General features: G+C 50.1%; 1 protein-coding gene across 1 annotated transcript in view; it reads right to left on the bottom strand.

The window, feature by feature from the left end:
* Nucleotides 1-7,857, bottom strand: part of LPAR3 (lysophosphatidic acid receptor 3) — a 99,489-nt gene extending 91,632 nt beyond the window's left edge. Inside the window, exon 1 of the mRNA XM_030886114.2 lies at nt 7,789-7,857. The gene's annotated coding sequence lies outside the window, so the exon portion shown is untranslated. The remainder of the gene's footprint in view (nt 1-7,788) is intronic.
* Nucleotides 7,858-8,009: the final 152 nt, after the last annotated feature.

The following is an 8,009-nucleotide window of genomic DNA, read 5'->3' as shown; positions in this document are numbered from 1 at the left end:
TCTCTCCTCTTCCCTGAATGCAGAGGTCAGCATGTGGCAAAGGATACAAGGTGATGAGGCAAAGACTGGGGAACTGCACAGAGGCATGAACCACTGTGGAGAGCCACACAGGGGACTGAACAAGGAGGGCTGGAGGCTGAGGAAGAAGAGCAGTGGGCACGGCCGGGGTGCTGGGAAGCAGCCTGGGAGCTCAGGCCTGGCGGAGCAATGAGGAGCTTACAAAGCAAGAGAAAGCAGGATAGGCGCTGCGGTTGGAAGGTGGTTACTTTGAGCAAGTGCATACAATCAACCCACATCCATTGCAGTCAAGACCATTTTGATTCATACCAACCCAATAGGACAAAGCCAACCACAGACGTCTTTACAGGAGCAGGGAGTCTCATCCTTCTCCCGAGGGGCGCTGATGGCTTCAAACTGCTCACCCGTCCAACATGTAACTCATGACTCTTCCAGGAGCCCCCAGGAAGGAAAATATTAAAAGTAGTGTCGAATTTCTTGCTGCCAAAGAGATATATCTAAAAGGGTTTCAAAATCTTGTAGGAAAAGTCTTCTGTTCTTTAATTCCAGTCTTCCAGAAAAAAGGTGAAGACCACTCATATAAACATACCCAGGGAGAAGAACAGAAAGATCCTCTAAGTGCTAGGATGAAAATGCAGGTGTTGGTATGAACCCAATTTTATAACATATCCACATAATCTGATATATACATACCCATAAATATAGATGGGTAATATGTGTATAAACAAGCAAACATGTGTTTCTTGGAGCTATCCTCTAAGAGGGTGAGCAATGACATCTCAGTACCAATGGGCACCCCACCCTTCTGTTTCTAGGTTTCTAAAAACCAGCCGGTACTCGAAGGAAGGAAGGGATGGGGGAATGTCTAGCAAGAACCTGGAACATCTTGTGGGGCCAGACAATGAAGAAATGCTCAATGAACGATAGAGATGGGTTAAAGGCAGAGGGGCTCCCACTGGCCATGCCAAGCAACAAAATAACGATAGGAGCAGATTTTAAACTCTGGGCTACAAAAGGATTGCATGCAACTTACTAAGATGAATGAAGGGGCAATGCAATTCTTTCCGATGTCAGAATGCCAGATAATAAATGTAGAACGAATGATGGGATGAAGAATCACCATTGGCAACCTGCATAGGGCAGGTGATTGAGGCAGAAGCTATTAATAAGCCATCAATAAGTGGAGGGTTGATAAGGAACAAGCTATTAGCATAACCTCAGAAGACTTCTTCACAAATACTCATACATTTCAAAGGGGAAAATGGAGAATTCAAGGTGAAGAAATCTGGCAGGTGGCAGCATAGCCAGGTGACCTAGGTTAATATTTCAGTGGCAGACAGGTTGGCCCCTCAGGCCTTCTAAGGTGATGCTTGGGGAGGGCACAGCTTCAGCGCTGTGGCATCCCGGCCAAGACTGCAAGACCCTAGTCTGAACACGCGGACACCTCCACTAGACTCGGACGGAGTCATCTCACAGCGCAGGGAAACTGTATTCTTCAAATGGCAAGGGCTTTGGGGACAGGCAGGGTCTGAGCAACTATTCCAGAAGGACATGACAATCCATTGTGACGTGAATTCTAGGCAAGGCAGGAAAAGCACATGTGGGAGAGAGTCTGTGACTTATGAATGGGATCCGCGGGCTGGGTGGCAGTGTTGTATGGATGTCTGCTTCCTGATTTGGTACACTGTATGCTGACTCCGCGAGAGAGTCGTGGTACTTCAAATACCAGTCTGTATTTAAGTGGCATTTAAATAAAGAGATGAGGTGGAGGGGGTGGGCAGGCAGTATAAGATGAACCTGGAACATCTTGTGGTGCCAGAAAATGAAGAAATGCTCAGCAAATGATAGGGATGAAAAACACACCCTCTGGAGAGCTTACAGGGCACCCTGGTGACACAGTGCTTGGCTGCTAACAGAGAGGCCACTGGTTCTAACCTAGCGGCCACTCAATGCGGAAAAAATGTGTGGCACCCTTCTTCTGTAAAGATTTACAAATCCTGGGGCAGTTCTATTCTCTCCTATAGGATTGCTAATAAGTCTGAAATCAACTTGGCAATGGGCTACGGGGAGTTTCAGGGTAATGAAGAATAGTGTCTCCAATTTGTTCTCAGAAGAAGCAGAGGAGTGGATATATTGGTACTGTTATGGGGACACGGAAAAAGAGCTAATGATTTCCTCTTTGCCAGACCATATGACAGAGTCACTTCAGGGGCAGGGCCCCGACTCCAAGGACTGGCTGAATAATAGCCAGGGCAGGAGGCCAATGAGTCCCTGTCGCTCTTGCAGCACATGTCAATGAAGGCCTCCCGGGCTTGTGTCTGCATCACTAGTCACCCCCACTGACCTCAAGACTTGCGCGTTGGATGTGTAGCTCTCCTTAAGGAGGAAGGCCTCTGCAGGACCCCATTGCCCTGCTTTGACTTAAATGCCCGAGAAGGGGACTCCACAGAGAGGGGGCTTGGGGTGGCCTGGCCTAAAAGGGAGACTAAGGGCCTGCCTTGGGTCTGTATTTACAAAACAAGCACAATGTTTTTATTTAGATCACATGTCTGTTTTGGGAGCCTGGTGGGGCTTGTAGAGCAGCCACAATGTCCTCTAACCACCTGCGAAGGCATCCCTGGATGACACAGCTAAATCTGTACACGACTGAATCAAGCCCAGGGCTAGTAGAACCTCCTGTCTAACTCCAGGGAACAATGTAATTAAGGGGCTGACCAAGGTCCTTAGGATGGGGTGGAGCCAACGAGTGGTTTTCCACAGTGACACATGGTGTATGAATGAGGCACAGTCGAGGGGAGGAGCTACAGTCCAAAGGAGAAGCGCAGTGTCGGGGCCATGGGCAAGTGGGGAGTCCAAGGATCTAGGCAAGCAGGGCAGGACGTCAGAGCTCAGGTGCTGCAGAGATCAGGCCAGCAGCTGAAGCAGAAGCAGGCAGGGGACTGACGAGGGGCACGCAGGGCTGTGGTGGGGTGCGGTAGACGGGACCACGCAGGACATCAGAACCTAGTCCTCCTGGGGTACTTATCTCCTGGCTCATCAGGCCAGGCAGAAAGCAACACTCTTTTCAGTTGGAATAAAATAAGATGTTGAGTGATTTTACAGGGAGGAGGTGCCCGAGCCACTTTAGTGCTTTGCAAAGAGCACCTCAGAGCCCTGCGTGTGCAGGATGGCACAGGCAATGGGAACGGCACACAGTGCACTGACTCAGTGCCAGGTGATCGCCCTCGCCACTGTGCCCTGACGCCCTGGGTAGGGAGTTCGGTCTTTGTTGTTTCCGTGGAATGCGATGGTCAGATGGGACAGGCAGTTCTCAGAGGGAAGAACAGCTGCCTTGAACTTTGCCCTGTGCCTTCAATCAGTGTTAGGTCATGTCAGCCCTGAAATGTATCTTCCTCTCATATCGTCCACAGAGCAGTTTCTCCACTTGGAGCAGAATGTGTTCTCTGAAGTCCCAGAGGAACTCAGAGGGCAGGGCAGGGAGGAGCAGCGATACCCACCAAGTACCCCCACACCCACCCAGTGAGCACGAAATGCCCCTGCCGGGATTGTCCCACGGCTGGAGGCCCTGACTCTTTCATTCCAACACGTGCATTGCCCTTCAGAAGGTACAGAACTCTTTCACATGCAGTTCTTACTCATCAACAGCCCCTGGAAGTCGGTTTAAACAACCCCACACACCCTCACGATTGCCCTGGAGTCGTCTCTAACTCAGCAATCCAACAGGGCTCTGGAGGCTTTCCGAGACGATAACTCTTCACTGAGACAGAACCTCATCTTTCTCCATCAGAGTGGCAGGTGGGTTTGAACTGTCTACCTTGTGGTCAACAGCCCAGTATCTAACGCACTATGCCACCAGGTTTCCTTGGAATTAGGTAGGAAAGGAATGATTTAATGCCGTCCTGCAAATGAGAACACGGATTCGAGGATGACAGGTGATTTATTCCTGGTCCTAGGACTAAACCCCAGGCACGCTCATACTCCGAGTGCCTCTCTGGCCCCGTGTTACAAAAGCACAAACTCTCCATGCTTATTGGGACAGCTCTCCACCCCTCACCGCCCCGCCCGCCATCATGGCAGAAAGAAGCTCCAGGGACTTCCTCTATGGGCTCACACAGACTCAGGACAAGGGTCACAGGATGAGCAGCAAGGTCAGAGAGGAGAGAAAGCCTGACTTCTCTAAATGACCCGTGTCTAGAGACTCTTGGCACTCTCATTGGCACAATCTGAATTTGTACCCATTGCCACAATGCTAACACTCGTAACTTAATGTTTATCTAGGAGAAGATGGGGGCAGCCAGCATTTAAAGTGCTTCCTGTATAACACATACCCTGCTAAGTGCTCGCTTCATCATGGGCGGTGGAGATTATCTTCATTTCTACTGATGAGAAAATGAAGGTTTAGAGAGGTTAAATAACATGCCCAAGGTCACCAAGCCTGAGCTGGAACAAAGGCTGGTCTGATTGCAAAGCCCTGCTCGTCTCTCTATACCACATTAATAATGCCTTCGCCTGCTCCCTGCCATTTAGATGCTTACAATCAGACTTAACCACTCTGTTAGGTATAATCACAGGCCAGAAAGCATTCTGAACTAATGGATACTCCAAGGAGAATGACTAATGGATCATTTGAGTTATAGTAATTCCCACTGGAGTTATAGTGATTCCCCTTGCCCCAGCCCAAAGAAACAAGCTTCAGTCCCGGTGGACCGCTGCGCCTCTGTGGGAGAAGCAGCCAATCTTTAGAACGTGTGCCTGACTTGGAGAGCCGCTAGTGTCGTGCTTTGTGTTAGTTTCTTTGTATATGTGTGGGTGTGTGTTTGTAAACTGGGTGGTGGTGGTGGCTCCATGCTAGGATTTTTACCTTCCAGACCCAGGCCCTAGGCCTGGCCAGTGCATTTCATGAGTAGCCACCACCTGCCTGTCCTGGAGGCTGGAGCACTCTGCTGAACAGGGTTTAATGGTGCTTCCAGACTATGACAGACTAGGAAGAAAGGCTTGGTGGTCTACTTCTGGAGATCAGACAATGAAAACTTTATGGGTCATAAAGGTCCAATCCTCAACTAATCCGGGGAAAGGGACAGGGCTGGGTAGCGTTTCATTCCATGGGGTGAGAGGTCCTTTTGAATCAGAGTGAATTGATGGCAGCAGTTTCAAAAATTCTGAGCAATCTACATAAAACCAGCAGCCTCGGGAGTAACTCTCCACAAGTGGTTTGGGGCTATCCCCGTCACGAATCCTTAGCCCAAATAAACCAGCCCCGGTGGCATAGTGGTTATGAGCAGTCTGCTACCTGCAAGGTGAGCTGTTCAAAACAACCAGCCACTCCTCAGGAGAAAGGGGCTTTCTACTCCTGTGGAGTTCTAGTCTCAGAAATTCATAGAGGCAGTTCTACCCTGTCCTACAGGTCACTATGAGCCAGCACTGATTCAAAAGCAAAGAGTTTGGTTTGGGTTTTCGGTGGCATGGTGGGTTATGCTGTGGGCTGCTAACTTCAAGGTCAGCAGTTTGAAGCCACTAGCAGCTCTGTAAGTGAAAAATGCGGCTTTCCATTCCCATAAAGAGTTACCGTCTCAGAAACCCAGATGGGTAGTTCTACTCTGCCCCACAGAGCCACTATGAGTCAGAATCAACTCCATGCAGGGCATAAGAAAAATATTAAAATAGATTACAACAAAATAAAAACCAAATGCGACCTTTAATTTTTTTTAATTGGTGTCTTAATTCAGAGCAAACCTAAGAAGATTGTTATATGTAACAGATAGCCAGGTATCAAAATAGATTTGATTAAATCTACTTAATCGAATTAACTATAAAGAGTTTGGCAGCTGATTTATGTGTTTGCCAGATTTAGAAAGAAGATGCGTACTTTGTAGTTAAAGAGAAGCTATAGCACTTTGCAATTTGAAGGGGAAAAAAGACCAAAAATAATTTGCCAAAATGGTCTATTTTCATAGACTGATGGTAGAGAGAATTAATAAAAGTGCTGTCCAGATGGAAAAGGCAATGTTATATACTACTAGATCCTTACAGTCTCAAGGAGCCCCTGGTCGGCACAAACAGCTAAGCCCTTGACTACCGACGGAAAAGCTGGTGAATGACACCCACCAAGAGGCACCTACAAAGACAAACCTGGTGATCTGTGTTTCTCAAAGGTCAGAGTCTTGAAACCTCTGTGGAGAAATGTGCCTCGGACACACGTGGGCTGGGATGAGCAGCAAGCAACTCAAGGTCCACTGCCACCACCCACACCAACCTACCAAACCAGGGGCAACTCTGGAAGCTCACCTGAAGAATGCCTCCTTATGGGCAGGCAGCGTTTGCTCCCGTGGCCCAGAGTTTGTGTGCACAAGCATGGTGTGACTAGAGTCCAGGCTGCGTATGTCTCTGATGGTGCCACTTCCAGTCAAAAATGAGGGGGTTCAGATCACACAGCATTAGGCCCACTGGCCTCCAGGGAATCAGGAAGAGCCACTACTGATGAGATAAAACAACAAAAACAAAAACCCCTGGTGCCCCTGAATGGGATTTTTTTTAAAAATCCGTTGCCATGGAGTGGATGCTGACTCACAGTGGCCATATAGGACAGGGCAGAACTGCCCCGGTGAGTTTCCAGGACTATAAGTCTTCCTTTGGACTAGAAAGCCTCATGGTTCTCCCCCAAGCCTCTGGTGGCTTCCAACTGCTGTCCTTGCAACCCAACATGTAACCAACACACCACCAATGCTCTTTCGCATTCTCAAACAACTCATGCCTTAGCTAAATGCCCAGCAGACCAGGGAACAGTAATACGTCATCTACCTGTCGAGTAGGTGCCAGCCCAGTGAATGACGTTGACTTGGCTCTCCAATGTGTTACAAACTAGTCAGACTATGAGAAGACTCGCTGTCCCTTCTGAAGGCCCACTCTAAGGACGACCAAGCACCGATCCTGAGTGGTAAAGGAGCGAGGAGACAGGATAGCCTAGGGGTGACCGTGACAGATCGGGGAGGAAAGCATGATGTGGAAACAAGCAGTTAAAAATTGACCTCCGGCTGATTTTGAGGGCTGCTTTAATGATTACCATAATAAAACTAAAATGTTTCTAATATTCACAGTCACTCTTCAAAGTGCACGCTTGAGAAATTTCAAACCAATTTTGGGGAGTTGAAACTTGCTGAGAGAAAGCAATGAAGTAGCGCCGCCATGGGACAAAGCCCTTTTGTCTGCCCGGTGAGTAAGAGGGAATCCCTGGGCCCTTCCCTGAGTCACACAGCACAAGCCCCAGTGGTGATACTTGTTAGGAAAATCCTAACGATTTCCCGAATCTGCAGATGCCTGCATGGAGCGGGTTCATGCTGTTCCTCCATTGACGTGCCATCCTACTGGCCGTGAACGAGAGGTTGCAAAGAAATGTTATAGCCCTGGGCTCCGCAGAGTTTCCCAGGCCTCTTCAGCTGTAAGAATGAGTTTGGAGAAGCGGCACCTACGCCAAATTAGAGAGGAGCCTGTGCCGCAGGTGACCGCACAGCCAGGTGGGTGGAACCCTAGGTTTGCAACCCCACTAGGTGTTGCACTTGGGAGGAAAATCTTGGAAACGGGCAAAAAGCGCAACGCGCCCCCCACCCACTCACCCACCCCAGGAGATGCTCTTCCAGGTGCGCCAGCCTGGAAACCTGATGACCCCTGAAAGCTGTGGGCCGGGTTCGGCGAGGTCCCGGAGGCCGGGTCCCCCCACCGGTGCCCGGCTGCCTTTAGTCCCGGGAACCCTCCTGCGCCCAGAGCCCCACTCACCGCTCACACTCGCCCGCGCCGCCGAGCCCGGGAGCGGGGTCCCAGGGGCTGCCGCATGCCCTCGGGACGAGCGCGACAGGGCGCCGGGCTCCTGCCGGGCGCGAGGCGCAGCGCAAGAAGGCCGGGCTGGCGGCGCGCGCCGGCTCCTCCAGCCGCTCCGCGCGCCCCGACGGGTGGTAAGTTTGCCCTTCATCATGGGCGGTGGAGATTATCTTCATTTC

This window comes from Echinops telfairi, unplaced genomic scaffold (assembly GCF_000313985.2).
Source record: "Echinops telfairi isolate 266 unplaced genomic scaffold, ASM31398v2 ScPeMD7_443;HRSCAF=831, whole genome shotgun sequence".
Lineage (NCBI taxonomy): Eukaryota > Metazoa > Chordata > Mammalia > Afrosoricida > Tenrecidae > Echinops > Echinops telfairi.
The sequence above is the reverse complement of the archived record's forward strand: the minus strand, read 5'-3'. Positions and strand labels throughout refer to the sequence as shown.